This window comes from Colobus angolensis, unplaced genomic scaffold (genome assembly GCF_000951035.1).
Source record: "Colobus angolensis palliatus isolate OR3802 unplaced genomic scaffold, Cang.pa_1.0 Scaffold286, whole genome shotgun sequence".
NCBI lineage: Eukaryota > Metazoa > Chordata > Mammalia > Primates > Cercopithecidae > Colobus > Colobus angolensis.
The window spans coordinates 1,152,221-1,167,261 of record NW_012116110.1 but is presented as its reverse complement, the minus strand read 5'-3'; the positions used below and the strand labels follow the sequence as shown (position 1 = coordinate 1,167,261).

General features: G+C 41.0%; 1 protein-coding gene across 1 annotated transcript in view; it reads left to right on the top strand.

The window, feature by feature from the left end:
* Positions 1-46: 46 nt before the first annotated feature.
* Positions 47-15,041, top strand: part of APBA1 (amyloid beta (A4) precursor protein-binding, family A, member 1) — a 230,240-nt gene continuing 215,245 nt past the window's right edge. The window contains exon 1 of the mRNA XM_011948894.1: positions 47-218. The gene's annotated coding sequence lies outside the window, so the exon portion shown is untranslated. The remainder of the gene's footprint in view (positions 219-15,041) is intronic.

The window sequence follows — 15,041 nt, the reverse complement described above, 5'->3', positions numbered from 1 at the left end:
ATGGGTCCAGAAATCTCTTGAAGGTGAATCCAAGCAAGATAAACGGTGCGGAGAGGAGGCGCGGGGCTGGGCTCGCAGCGGCGGCGGCTGCGGCGGGAGAAGATGGTGGCGCTGGAGGTAGCAGCGGCTGGAGCGGAGCTTTATTCCCAGGCTTGGCACCAGCGCTGTCACTAGCGCCGCCTGCTTCCGCGGGCCCGCGGACCCAGCTGTCAAGCAAGGTACCATAGCCAGGGAGGGGTGGGTGAGAAGGGGTGCCCGGCGCTGATGCGGCCCCCGACGGAGCCCGGGTCCTAGCCAAAGAGCGCCCCCGGACGCGAGAGGGGCTGCCTGGAACAATAGTGCGGAGGAGCGGGGATAGCAGGCGACATCCAGGGGGCAGTGCCTGGAACCATCAGCCAGCGAGGCGGGGTAAGGCGGCGTTGCGGGCGAGACGCCTGGGGTCCGGTGCCCGCTCAGATGCCAGGCTTCGGGCGCAGCAGGCGGGCCTGATGACAGTCATGGCAGGAGTGTGTGAGAGTGTGTGTGTAAAAGGTACAGCAGAGGGGATGGGGGTGGCGGACGGAGGTGTTGGGGGGTGACATTTCCAGGAATCCCCACTAGGATCCCTCATCTCTCGGCTGACTCTCCTGGAGAAAGAATGTGATGATGGAAACGGTGAGGTGGGCAGGATGCACTTGGTGTGTGAAGTGTGGAGGGAGGCAGTGGGGTAGGGGCGGGTTTATAAAATTCTGTGTGTGTGTACGCGTTTGATTGCATCCACGTTCCCCAAACAGCGCCCCAAACCCAGAGATCTGCCACTGCCCTGACTTGATGTCACCGGCTAAGACTGTGGGACAGTGTTTGTTATTTTGACCCTGCAACTCTGAGCACAGTCTCTGTTCTGCTCCTGCGTGTGGATGGCCCAGTGTAGGGATTCTCGCTTCCCCTTCCTCTGGCCTCATGACATGGGGATGTGGAAGTAAGCATGTTGCTTTGAGGCACATGGCAGGGAAATAGGATAACGGTTATGCATTCTGGGCTTGCTGGTGTACCCGGTTTTGAAGGGGGATTCCATCCTCTGATACTACTTCTCTGCTTAGCACCTGTTCCATAAGGGTCTTGTACTCCCTGACTCTGCAGTTTCTATTGTTTTTCTCTTGTCTGACCTGAAGGAGAATAGTGTTGAATGATCAGATTCCTCTTCCTGTCCCCACAACTTTCAATGCTAGCTAGACCTTCTCCTTCCACATTTAAGCACTGAAAACCTTATGGCTAGGGGATGGATGGGCTTTGTATTGGTTCTTTTAGAATGAACTCTGGAGGTGTGTACGTATAGAGAGATGTGGTGGGGCGGGGGGCAGTCTTTAAAAAAGAAGAAAAATATCACACGGAGAAGTGTTTGGTGCCCACCTGGTCGGCGTCGCACAGCCAGGGCGTTTTCCTCAGAAAACAGGATACTTTATTTCTACTGCTGGTGACATCTCCTCTCTCAGCTGTCACAATAGCTAGGTGGTGCCGTGTATCATTTGGAAACTGAAATCTCCCAAGATCCACAGCGATGGGGTCCCAGGTCAGTAAAGTCCCTGCTTTCCTACCTGATAGAGACCACTAGTAGGCAATTTGGAAAAATGTCAGGCTGGCAATAACTCACCCAGTGGGAATAAGGACACAGAAATGCATCGAGTCTATGGCTGTTTAATTGTCTCTGCGTGGTAAAGATAGGTGTGTGTAGGGTTGGGTAGAGATAGGCAGGGAGATGGCATATTCATGTGTATCCAGGGCAGTGTGATTCCTCCTCGCCTGTATTTCTCCTGCCGTATTCACAAGAATGAGTATCTCGACACTTCTTTATTAAAATATTGTATGTCTAGCTTAACCTGTTTAGGACATATTTTAGTCATAACACCTTAAATTCTACTGCATTGCTGTCAGAATCCAAACTGGCTGCCCGGTTCTCTTCAAAAAGCTGGTAGCAGTCATGACTACACAAGTAAATATACAACATGTTGGCACCAGAGGTTTCTTTTTCTTTTTTAAAATTTTTGTTTTGTGTTCTTTTATGGGCAAAGGTTGCACGATATCATTGTTTCATTGAAAATAATAAAACTAGGGCTATCCACATATGCTTTTTTTCTTCCCATATATCTTATTTAATGATATATAGACTAGGTGTTTTGAAGCTGTCAATGTAAAGTAAATTTCCCCATGTTCTTTAAGTCAAGCCTTCTAAGATTTTAATATGAGGTTGGTTGTTGGCTCTCATCCAAGATTTAAGGATAGATTTATAAAAATGAATTTTGAATCTTAGTTCTTTACTCTCTTATTCGTTATGCCAAATCCCTTTCTGAGAAAAGTACTTATGGAATTTAAAAGCCATTCTAAGAGGTTTTGGTTTAAAAAAAAAAAAGTCATCATCTTTTATATTTGCAAGTAAGACCAAGGATGTAAATATCTTACAAGAAAGTTTAATAATATGAGGAATTACCAGGTAAATACACTGTTTAGAGAAAGAGGAATTAGACGGCAGCACAATCGATGACTCAGGAATCAGTGATTTCTTTTGTAACATAAATGTGATCATTTTTATTTTTATTTATCTTTTTGAGACAGGGTCTTCCTCTCTCACCCAGGCTGGAGTGCAGTAGTGTGATCATAGCTCACTGCAGCCTCAAACTCCTGGCTCAAGCAATCCTCCTGCCTCAGCCTCCTGAATAACTGGGACAATAGGCACATGGCACCACACCCAGATATTTGTTTATTTTTTTCAGAGATAGAGTCTCGCTACGTTGCCCAGGTTGATAGTTTTAAAAATGCAATATCTGGCTTTTCTAAAGATTGGACTGGTATAAGGTTTATGAGACAGCTCTGGTAAATGGTTGTACCTTTTGCTGTGGCCTGCAGCAAGCCATTTTTTTGTGCATGGATGCCTTTCCTTCACTTAAAACAGCATCAGTGCTTTTCTCTTCCATTATTGAGTCTCTTAAGGGTTTTTTGGTTGTTTGTTTTGTTTTTTGTTTTTATTTTGGTTGTTGTTATTGTTTGTTTCAGAAGACTTAGGAGTAAGAGATATTTGAAAATGACCTCTGGGGCCAAAAGGAATGAACTGTAGTACCTTGGGGAGATAGGACTTTTAGCCTACAAAGAAGAAGTAATTGTTGCTAAAACTGAGAGAATTTCAAGCAATAAAATCTGAAGTTAACTCTCTGGGTTACAATAATTAATTTGCAAACATCTGTTAATTGCCTCCTGCATCTCAGACTCACTGTACCTTTGGATAGGGGACAGGGAATGTTGAGAAGTGTTGGAGATTCAAAGAATGCTAAGTCTTAGATCCTACCCAGAGGTGGATCTTGGTCTAGAAGGAGAAAAGAGGAATATGTGTTACTAACTGTAAAAATAGTGAAAAAATGATTAAGTGCTGAAAAAGCAGTATTCCTGCAGGGCTGTGGGAATTCACAGGGTACAAAATGACTTCTGATGGAAGAATCAGGGAAGGTTACATGGGATATAGCATTTGAGCTGTGATTAAGGTGGCATTTGGGTTGGCAGAGAAGGAAGGGCATGCTTGGGGGAGGAACAGCGTAGCACAGGCCTGGCAGTGGAAGGTGTATGCCTACACAGGGAACAAAAAAATGTTGTGCTTTGGCTACAGCGCTAGGAATGCCAAGAGATGTAATGAGGGATAAAGCAAGAAAGAGAGGTTTGTTCAAGGTGGTGGAGCAACTTGTACGCCAAGGTAAGGAGTGTCGATTTTGTTCAGTAAGGACTGGGGAGCTATAGAAGATTTGTGAGGAGAAAGATTGACAGTATCAGAACTGTGCTTTGGGGCAATAATTTTGTAGTATTATGTTGGATGGAATGACATGGGAAAAGACTGGCAGGAGGGAGACCAGATAGACCCTATTGTCAAAGTAGGGGAAAGATGGAAAGAGGCAGTGGGGGAGAAGAAGGGAACATACCTAAGAGGTGGTGTGCAAGAATTATCTGAGGAGCTTGAACAGTCACTGGAAAGTGGGAGGGAAAAGGGAGGCCAAAGATCATTGTCAGGCTTAGCTGAGAGAGCAGTTGGGTCATTTTCAGAAACAAGATATAACAGAGGATAAGGAAGAGGAGAGAAGTTTCTTTTTGAGCATGACAGGCTTATCTAAGTTAAGGGACTAGAATACAGAGGGAGGTTGGAGCTACAAGGAGATTTGTAAGTCATCTACTTAGGAGCGATTTTGATATCCCAGGAATCACTGATAAAGAAAATGAAGAAAGAAGAAGCAAAGGTAAGGATAGGATCCTTGAGGGATGTCTGTGTGTTGGAGGGGAAAGAGAAATAAGAGGACAGGAACCATGTTAAACAAGGGCAGTTGGAGAAAAATGATGGAAGTAGAGTTGTACAGTGTCATGGAAGCTGGCAGGGGTGAGGAGAGCCCCTGTCACTCACACAGCACACCCCATGGGTGAGGGTGCAACCAAGGCAAAGCCATTGGATTTGACTCTTGGCTTTCCTGGATCGTCTTTGTGGTAGGTGGAAGTGGCAGCCAGGGGCAAGGGTTGAAGGGGAGGGTGGGGGAAGGGAAATGGAAAGCAGTGAGAACAGACTTCATTTTCCATAAGTTGGGAGGTAAAGGAGAAGGAGAGAGAGTATGATATATCAAAACAATGGTGTAGTAGAGGGAAAGTGGTATTTTTAGTTTAGGAAGACTTGAGCCTGCTTTATAAGCTGAGGAGTACAATCCATTGGGGAAAAAAGAGATTGAAAATGTAAGGGAGAGGCTCAGTTGAGGGAATTAAGTCTTCAAGAAGATGGGAGGATACTAGATGAAAGCAAAGGAAGGATTCTTTTGAGACAGAAGCATAGAAATTTCGAGGTGGAAAGAAAGGAATTTGGCCACAGTCTTTTAAGTAAAGTCAAAAGAGAGATGGGCAGGTTGAAGCCAGGGGTAGAATGACAAAGACTTGTGGGCATTGTGGAAACAGAGCAGTGAGTCAATTCGGAGTGAATAAAAGATCATTACCCAACCATGAGGACCTCATGTGTTTGAAAAGCATGAATTTGTAGTGAAACCAGTTAACGCTATATAACTGGAGTTTGACAACTACTTAAGTAATTTTTGTATAGTGAGCATTTGTGGTTCTTCATTCCCTTAAATGCAGTAAAAAAGAGTAGAAGTTTACCTTTAAAATTATCTAAATAAAAGACTCCACTTGTATTTCCTGTAAATATTCTCTCTCAGAGATCTGAGCTAAATTTTAAGAAGTTTATAGTAGAACAATGGGGAAAAATGTAAGTTGTTTTTTAAAGAATAAGCTTTTTCTATCTATAATGGTAGAATATGGTTTTACAGTCACACGTAAAGTCAGTTTTCAAAAGAAAAATCAAATATAGCACCTCACCCAACACCATACCTATCATATGCATTCAATATACATTTGTCACATGAATATATGAATAAACTTTTTTTTAAGTAAGCTAGCTACAGTATCTAAAATTTTAAATTTCAGGATTTCATTCTTATACAATGGACATTGAATGAGTTGCATTTTGTGGCCTGTACAAGTTTATGATAGAATTAAAACTATTCATACCTGATATATACATTGAAGCTTTATTTTAACAAACTCCACATTTTTCACAAAATAATTGTGAACCCTTTAGATCCTTGAGTTATGGGATTATGTCATGATTCCAGGTGAGTTTATGGAACTTCAACTGTAATGAGTGGTGGGTTTTGAGGTTTTAATGATGAAATTCATTCATTCCTTCAACATATAGTCATTGAACACTTTCTCTGGGCCAGAAACTATTCTAGGTGCAAGGAATATAGAGGAGGGGGGGACATGTCCTTAATATTACAGAGCTTTTAGTGGAAGGAGATTAAAAATAAATAAATAAGCAATTACATAATATGCCAGGTGGTAAGTGCTATGATGAAGAATAAAACAGAGAGAGCAATAGACTGACAATAGTGGGTGGGTGGGGGGTGATGTTATTTTATATAGGATGGTCAGGGAAAACCTTAAGCAGAAGAGCTTAAAGATGTGAGGTAGTAAGCCCTGCAGATACTTGGGGAAGAGCCTTCTAGGCAGAGAGGATATCAAAAATGAAAAGGCTGGATAGGAACATGTTTGGCATCCTCAAGGGACAGCAGGGAAACCTTATTGGTTTCCTCAGTTTACCTGGACATGGTATCACTCCTAATAGATGGAGCAGTCACTTAGGGAATTCACAATAAAATGCTTTGCCTTTCATTTTGAATTGGTTGCCCATAAGGCTGTATTACCATCTACTGTGTTTGGGCTGACCTATGAATCAGTGTTGGGTTTATAAAAAGATGAATGTCCTCAATCAAATATATTTAAGTTAGAAAACAATCATCCCTGTAATCCCAGCACTGTGGGAGGCTGAGACAGGCAGATCATTTAAGGTCAGGAGTTCGAGACCAGCCTGGCCAACATGGTGAAACCCTGTCTCTACTAAAAATACAAGAATTAACCAGGCATGGTGGCGCATGCCTGTAGTCCCAGCTAATTGGGAGGCTGAGGCAGGAGAATTGCTTGAACCCAGGAGGCAGAGATTGCAGTGAGCCGAAATCACGTCAGAAAACAAAGCGTGATTCTGTCTGGGTAGTGATGAAATACTAGTCAGCTGGAAGTAGTTCTGCTCCTTGGAACTTACGTCTCTTCTGTGGTCTGAATCTTCTTTAAATATTGCTTTCTTTTCTTCCTCCTTGTTTCGTGTTCCATTCTCAAGTGTAAGGTCCTTGAGGCTAGAACTTTGTTTTGTTCATCTGGGTATACTCTATAACACAAAATGACTCTCTGTATTAGTAAGGGATTATCAAATACAGAGGGGAATTGATGAGAAATTTCCAAAGATTTAAGTAACTCAGGTGTAAAGAATGAGGGTAAAGCTCGTTTACCTTGATTTCTGCAGATAGGTAGCTGTTTTTCAGAGGACACAGAATTGCCACATGATGCTAAAGCAGTTTATGCATGCAGACCCTGAAATGAGGACTTGAGTTCACAATAGTTTATTTGAGAGACAACCTCAAGAAGCACAAGTGAGAGAATGGAGAAAATGAGACAGGAGAGGGAAGAAAGCCCATTAAGAGGTGAATTAATGAGCAGGTTGCCACTGTGGGCAGCTGAGGCTTGGCTCTGCTGGTATCATGTAGACTGCACATTAGGATTGTCCACCAAGCAGTGGAGAAACTGGGGTATTTATCCACCATTTCCCTAGAGATATTAAATCTTCAGTACTTTAGGGCTGCTAATATTAGCCTAAGCAAGCTCCAGAGACACCAAAGAAAGCCCTTGAGCAGAGAAGCAGAGAGGCAGAGCCAGGTGGAAGTGGGAAACTGTCAGTGTATGTGGAGACTGTCGATATAGCTATAGCTGAACTCAGAAGTGGACATGGGACCCCTGTTTGACACAGCACAGAGGTATCATAAAGAATTTTTAACAGATAAGAATTGGTTTGATGGCAGTTATTTCAATTTAAGGATTTTTAATGTATTGCGACAACTGCCTGCAGTTCTGTTCACTCACAAGCCAACTATTGGCCACCGTCAGTTATCTGAGATGCAGAGGTTACCATATATGTTCATGTGTAAGGTACCCTCTGTTATAGGGTGGCCCTCAATTTTCCAACAAGAGCGTTTTTAAGGAGGCTTCGTGTCAACTTGAATATGCATATTCTAGGAATATAGGCAGAGTGAAGTATTTACTTATGCTTAAGTTATTAGTTTACTTTCATATAATTAAAATCACATTATATAAAATTAATAATTTAGAAATATGACATCCTTCCATTCTCACATTTTATGAAATCATTTTTTCAAAAACTTCACAAACTTTGTTCACTTTTGAGTCTTTGTCATGATTAGGTCACTTTTGTCATGTTCATTTCTATCTAACTTTTTTGAGATGTAGTACTTCTTGAGTTTCCGTACGATGCTACTACCACAAACTTTACTCCAAACCTTGTGTGTTCATTCACTTAATGTAAGAACATTTGTTTTATCTTTTCTTCCTATAGGAGTATATTTATGATCTCTGCAACCCAGCACTTCTATATGTCTCGCGTAGACATTCAAAACAAGCAATTGTAAAGCTCCTCCCCAGGAATATTTACTTAAATTGGTGTTAAAATCATGGCCTCCTTTACTCTTTATTCATTCAGTCATTTATCTTATTTCAATCACATAGCTTTCAGAAGTATCCCTATCTTGTGTTGATTAAGTTTATTTCCGGCTATCTTCTCCAAATAGTTCTTAAGTAACCTCTGAAACACACACCTCCTTTTCATGAAATCTGCAGTCTTACCAGGTAATATGTTTTTGACATGGTTTCTCTCTTTAAAATCAGTTGCCATCACATCCAGCTATTACTGAATTACATGACTTTCAATTTCTGTTATCTTGGAGGTAACAAGGTTTTTGGCATTCAGAAGAAGGTAATTAAGAGAATACCCCACAATATGGGAGACTTTGTAAGCATTTATACATAAGGCAACTTTCTGTTTTCTGAAATACACTTTTTGGAGGACAGAATCTCATCTTTTTGCATATGTAAAGTGATCGCGGGAGGTTGTCAAGGTTTGGTGGCAAAGCCAATCCCTGCCCATTAAGTTTCCTTTTCAACCTCCTCTTCTGTTCCATGTGGATTACTTAGTATACAATTAGTGTGAAAAATACAGCAAATACAGCAATGATTTATTTCCTAAAGGAATTAATTGGTCACCATTCCAAATAATATAATCATTATGTTTCTGACTGTTGATAAATTTTGTATTTCAAGATCAATTCTGTATTTATTAACAGGCACACTTTATTTTAAAGAAGTATAATTGACAAGATATGCATAAATTCCTTTTTCTTGTAAATTGTAGCGTATTTTAAAAGCAGAGGAGGAGCTTAGAGTCATTTAAGGAAATTCCGCTTAACAAGAATACCCCCTAAATTGGCTATTCAGTGAATTTGGACTTTTATACTGGACTTTACTAAAGTGGGTAATATTCTATTACAGTGGCTTTTACACATTTTTGGCCATGATTCCTGGTTAGAATACAATTTAGATGATAGGCTAGCAACATAGATGAATGTCTGTAAACACACACACACATCACTGAAACAAGTTTCACTCAGCAATACTTGTCCTTTATTATGTGTAATCCACTCTGATACTTTCTATTCTATTCTCTTCTGTTCTGTATGTTTGCCAACCCACTGAACTAATCTCTGCATTAGTGAACCCTAATATGCAGTTTATAAAACACTGCTCTATTGCATTACATTTATCAGAAGAGTGCTTATTTTCTTATAGTATGAAATAATTTCATGTCAAAAGTTGTTTTTTCCTTTTTTTGAATTGTTAGCATATTTGGATATTTGGTGGTATGGACATATGATGCAGTAATCACAGAGAGAAACTTTATTTTTGAGTAGACATTTTATTTCCAAAAGAAGAAATTATATTAGTGTGGAAAAGGGAAAGTGGAGTAGGAAGAATAGATTGGTTCTTAGATCTGTGGGCTGTGGGGACCATGTCAAGTCACCAAGCCACAACATCCTTACTGAGCTGGTTCCTCACGGTTCTTTCCCGTCCTTCTCTCTTCCTGCCTCTCTTTCTAGCTGCTGTCTCTTAGCTTCTAGGTTCTGGATGTTTAGTTAATTACTTAATTCTAAATTTTAACCTGATATATTTCTTCCCAGATGTGAAAATAGTTTCTACGCCTACTTCCCTTCCAAATAACTTGAATATATAAGAATTGCTTTTCCCTGAGCTGTGGAAGAGTTCTGTCCTAAAGGAGCTAGAATTTGTTCTACAGATGAAATGCTTCCATAGTGTCAGGTCATACGAAAGCCTAACCTAATCTTATGTTCAGGTGTGATTATATTCTTTATGGCAGTCTAGCTTTCTAAAGTACACATAAATTCCTTTTTTAAAAGCTCAGCAGATTCCCCATCCAGTGACTAAAAACAAGTTACAAAGTGTCAGGCATTGTGCTAAGTACTGTACACAACTAACTCATTTACTTCTCATAATGACCTAATTTACTCTTCATAACCACATCAGGAGAGAACTTATATTGCAGATAGGACTTTGAGGCTCTCAGGTTCCTCAGTGGCTGCAAGCCAGGACAAAGGGGATTTGCCTCAGGTCTAGGCATAGGAATGGGCCCCAGACAGTTGCTGGTCCTGGAGTCTTTTCTGTCCTCTGGACCCAGCAGTACCTTCCCATCCCCACTGCCCCATCTTGACTCTCTTGTTTATGATGCCTTCATCCTACTTTGGATGTGTGTGTGTGTGTGTGTGTGTGTGTGTGTGTGTGTGTGTGTGTTACTGTTTATCTTAGTCCATTCAGTGTTGCTATAACAGAGTACCTGAGGCTGGGTAACTTACAAAGAAAAGAAGTTTATTTGGCTCACAATTCTGGTGGCTGGAAAGTTTTAAGACCAGGCAGCTACATCTGGTGAGGGCCTCATGCTGCTTCCACTCATAGTGGAAAGTGGAAGGAGAGCGAGTGTGTGCAAAGACATAACATGGTGAAAGAGGAAACAAGAGAGAAAAACCAAGGAAGCCAGATTCTTTTTAACAATCCACTCTCTAGGGAATGATTCCATTCTTGTAAGAGTGAGAACTCACTCATCACTGCAGGAGGACATTAATCTATTCATGAGCAATTCACCCCCCATGACCCATTCACCTCCCAATACTGCTACATTGGGGATTAAATTTCAACATGAATCTTGGTGGGGATAAACCACATTCAAACCGTAGCACTGTGGCACCAACATCTCTCCATTCTTGGCCCCGTGGGGTGGCAAGGACTCAGAACGAATTGGAATAAAGTACTGCCATAATTAGCCATCAACAGTGAACAAGTCTCCAGGTTGGTCTGAGCCTCAGCTTCTCCAGCTACAAAAGGGGGAATGATGAAACCTTCCCTTCCTGTCTCTTCCTGCACAGGGTCACTGGGGTCAAATGAAATATGAAAGGCTACAGAAAAGTAAGGTAGATGTTTCACTTCCTTCGTCATGACATTGAATGGAAGTGACTCCCTACCTAATTCTAATCGCTATTGTCTCTTTCCTCTAAACCAGAAGTTGACAAACTTTCTCTGTTTAGGGCTAGGTAGTAAATAGGTTTTGTGGGCCATATGGTCTCTGCCACAACTTCACTCTGCCCTTGTAGTGCAAAAGCAACTGTAGACAATATGTAAACCAATTAGTGTGACTGTATTTCAATCAAAGTTTGTTTATGGATGCTGAAATTCAATTTCACATCATTTTTGCTTCAGAAAATGTTGATTTCTCATTTTTTTTTCAATCATCTAAAAACATAAAAACCATTCTCAGCTCCCAGGCAGTACAAAAACAGGCAGTGGGATGGATTTGTCCCACAGACCTCAGTTTGCTGACCCCTGATCTAAACTCTCACAGTGCTTTGTACCACTCTGGATTCCAGCAGCTCATGTTCATCTTTTCCATCTCTCTTGTCCTTTCAAAATATGCACCCACCCACACACTCATTTTTTCATCTCCCTTAACACTGAGAAAGATAATAGCATATGTATAGTATGCCCCCCACATGTATATTCTATATGCCCAAGAAATATTTATTGAATAAATCAGGATTAAAAATCTGTTGCTTTTGTATCCTGTTTTTTCATCTTTAAAGGAAATTCCACCTATTCTCTAGTAAACCTTTGGGAATGATTGAGTTAAGATTTTGTGACTAAATGTAAGGCTTTGAGATTCTTGCCTTAAAGTATTTCCCCCCTCTGCTATTAACCATAAAAGGAAAAGAATGTCAGGGAGGACAGAGGGGAAAAGCAAACAGACAAACAAAACCAACATTTCAGCATGAAAAGCGCTTGTTAGAGGATCACTAAAGTGGCCAGATGTTTAGCTTTGCTCCCTTGGGTATCCTGTCACTACAGGGAACTCTGAACCGGCTGAAGTGTTTCATGCCTCAGCTGCCAGCAGCCCTTGGTGATGTGCTTCCCCCAGAATTTAACATGGGGACCAGAACTCCATGCATTTGACTATAAATAAAGAGGACCTCATAGAATGTACTTTATCTTTGTATTTCCCTACCATGTATTGAGGAATCATCCACATCTATCTAAGAGCAAAGCCTTGAACATACCTCCTGTTTTTCTTCTTAATAAGTATAGACTTGGAAGTGGAATTATTAGAAAATATATAAATTAACATTTTTCTTCTCAAAATGGACAGAAACTGGATGCTGGAATTATGGCAGGGGTGTGTTATTCCACATAGTCTATGCTGAATATGTTACTTTATAATAAGGATTGTGCATATGTGTGTGCACGTGGGTATGTAGTTAAGGGGTGAGAAGAAATAAATATATTAGAAGCTTGGGACCAAAATCACTAATGGTATCTACTCCTTATTAAAATCTGTTAAGGAAAGGAACAATTAAGTCAGCTTTCAGTTAAGTGCTTAAGTATTTTAGCCTGACAAAATATATAAATTTTCCATAATCTGGAAGAGAGATTCATGACACATGTAAAATAAATGATAAGGTGTACTTTGACTTGGCATAAATTGTTACTGCTATGGTAGATGATGCCTAGTCCTGAAGACAGAAGGTTAAGCCAGCGTTAAAAGTGCATATTATTATACATTTAAGTCATGTGAGGTATTTGAAACCTGCTTGGGGAAGAGTGGAGGATGAGAGGCTCAGGATTTTGTTTGCTATTATGTCTAAGCTGCTCCCTGTGAAACACAACATGGTACTTACTGGCAGTACAAAGACTGCTTTCAAAATTACATTTAGTGGATGGATGCAGAGGGGATGGGGTGATGCAGGGAGGGCAGGCTTAGAGAGGACTGCATGGTAATGGGTAGGCAATTATCCACCTGTCTGCAGCTTCTTATGTGGAATGAGGCTCCCCTTGATGAAGTAAAGAGAATGTGCATACGACGGTGGATGATTCAGGTGTCATTTATTAAGATATCTGCACAGTGAATCTTTTAATCTTTCTGAGTTTAATTTTTCCCTCTCCTGTCACATCTCCTGCTTCTCCCACTTGGGGAATTACAGTGTTTACATCTTGTTGTTTATGTTGATCGCTCCCTTCCCTGCTGGAGGTTTTCAGCACAGTCTGCTTATTCTTGATTGTCTTTTCATATGTAGGACTGTGACACTGAAGCTGGCCAGAAGGGCTGTATAAGTTGGTGTGGTTTGCAGATGTCTTAGGTCAGAATCCTCAGATGCAGACACCAAGAAGAGGGTTTGCGTGTATGTGTGCTGCTCTATTAAGGAGATGCTCTCAGGAAAAACTGGGAAGGGAAGGGGAAGAAGTCAAGTAAAGGTATGCTCTCATTCAAACCAAGTACAGTAGAGAGTGGCTTCAGCCTGATCCTGTGTGGGGCGGGGGAGCTCTGGAGTGTAAATCAGCCTCAGGCTTGTCCCCGCCTGAATCTATGGGATTGGTGTTTCATACTCCATACCTGTCAGTCTTCAGTTAAGAGAGGGGGTCTGTGGTGGGGGCACATAAATTCTCAGGTACTTCTGGCTCTTGACATGAAAGGGTGAAGCAAGTGCAGCCCTCCCAAAAAGAGCCATAGGTGCTGGATGTTGGGTGGGAAAGCACATTGAAAGTGGGGACTTGAGGACAGGTGCAGTGGCTCGCACCTGTAATCCTAGCACTTTAGGAGACCAAGGCGGGCAGATCACCTGAGATCAGGAGTTTGAAACCAACTTGGCCAACATGGTGAAACCCTGTCTTAACTAAAAAAAAAAAAAAATTCAAAAATTAGCTGGGCATGGTGATGCACACCTGTAATCCCAGCTACTCAGGAGGCTGAGGTAGGAGAATTGCTTGAACCCAGGAGGTGGAGGTTACAGTGAGCCAAGATCATAGCAGCCTGGGTAACAAAGCAAGTCTCTGTCAAAAAAAAAAAAAAGAAAAAGAAAAGAGAAAAGAGAAAGAAGGGACTTGAGTAGGACAACATTGTCCATCAGCAGGCCTTTCTATAGGGTAACCAAGGGAGCTATTAGGTTGTTCCACTGGGAATCTCCACATGCCGGTCTTTTTCCTGAGAAGTAGCTGCTGGCTCCTAGTGATACATGTGTGTGGTGTGGAGCAGAGGGCTGGGGATCCAGCTGTTCTGCATCGGTGAACCTCCCGTTTCCAGAGCCTTCTCCACCCCATCCTTTGGTAGGCCTGCCTCCCCGGGGTTCTACAGCTCAGTCATCTCAAAGAAAATGTGTTAGAATCTTTTGTTTGTGAATATTCCCTCTTCCATTCTCTGTGGATTTATACCTGATGTATACCTTTATAGTCATTTAAGTGGGGTCTTCAGAGGAAAAGATTAAAAATATATAATTGGTGGTATTAAGGTGGTAAATTTGTTACCTTAAACTGGGAGTCACCCAAAATAAAAGCTAGAGTAGAATCTAAAGTAAAACTAAAGTAGTAAAATGTTTAAATATATATGTATACACACATGCATATATATATCTGTATTCCTATAATTTCATAAAAATAGGCTTAATAGTTGGTAATTAGCCAATCTAAGTATTGTGCTGTATTAGTCAAAATGAATAGTTTCACTCTGTTGTGATCATTAGTTGGATAATGTCAGCCAGTGGCTAATGTTGATATCATTGGGCTAAGCAGGGAGACTTCTGTCTTTCACAATATTTCACAATATTTTGGATGTTATAGACACAGGTCAATAAACTGCTGATATCAGTGTGAACCATGGTTCCCATGTCATCACACCAGAGTTAATCTTTGGAACTGAATAGTAAACAGAAACCTAAGTAATAACTGGCAGGCTCAGAAAACACTATTTGTTGTTCAAGGAATCTCAAACAAAATCCACTGCCTTCTATTCTATATGTAACAGGTTTATTGAATGGGCTGGACTCAATAGGATGCAAATAGCCATCATCTCTAGTTCTTCTCTTATAGCTTCTTTCTACCCACTTAACAGACTTGTCTTCTCTTCCCCATTGGAATAAAATTTTAGGCAGGTCTCTTAGATCTCCTGGTTATTATTATTATTATTATTATTATTTTTTGGTTTTTTT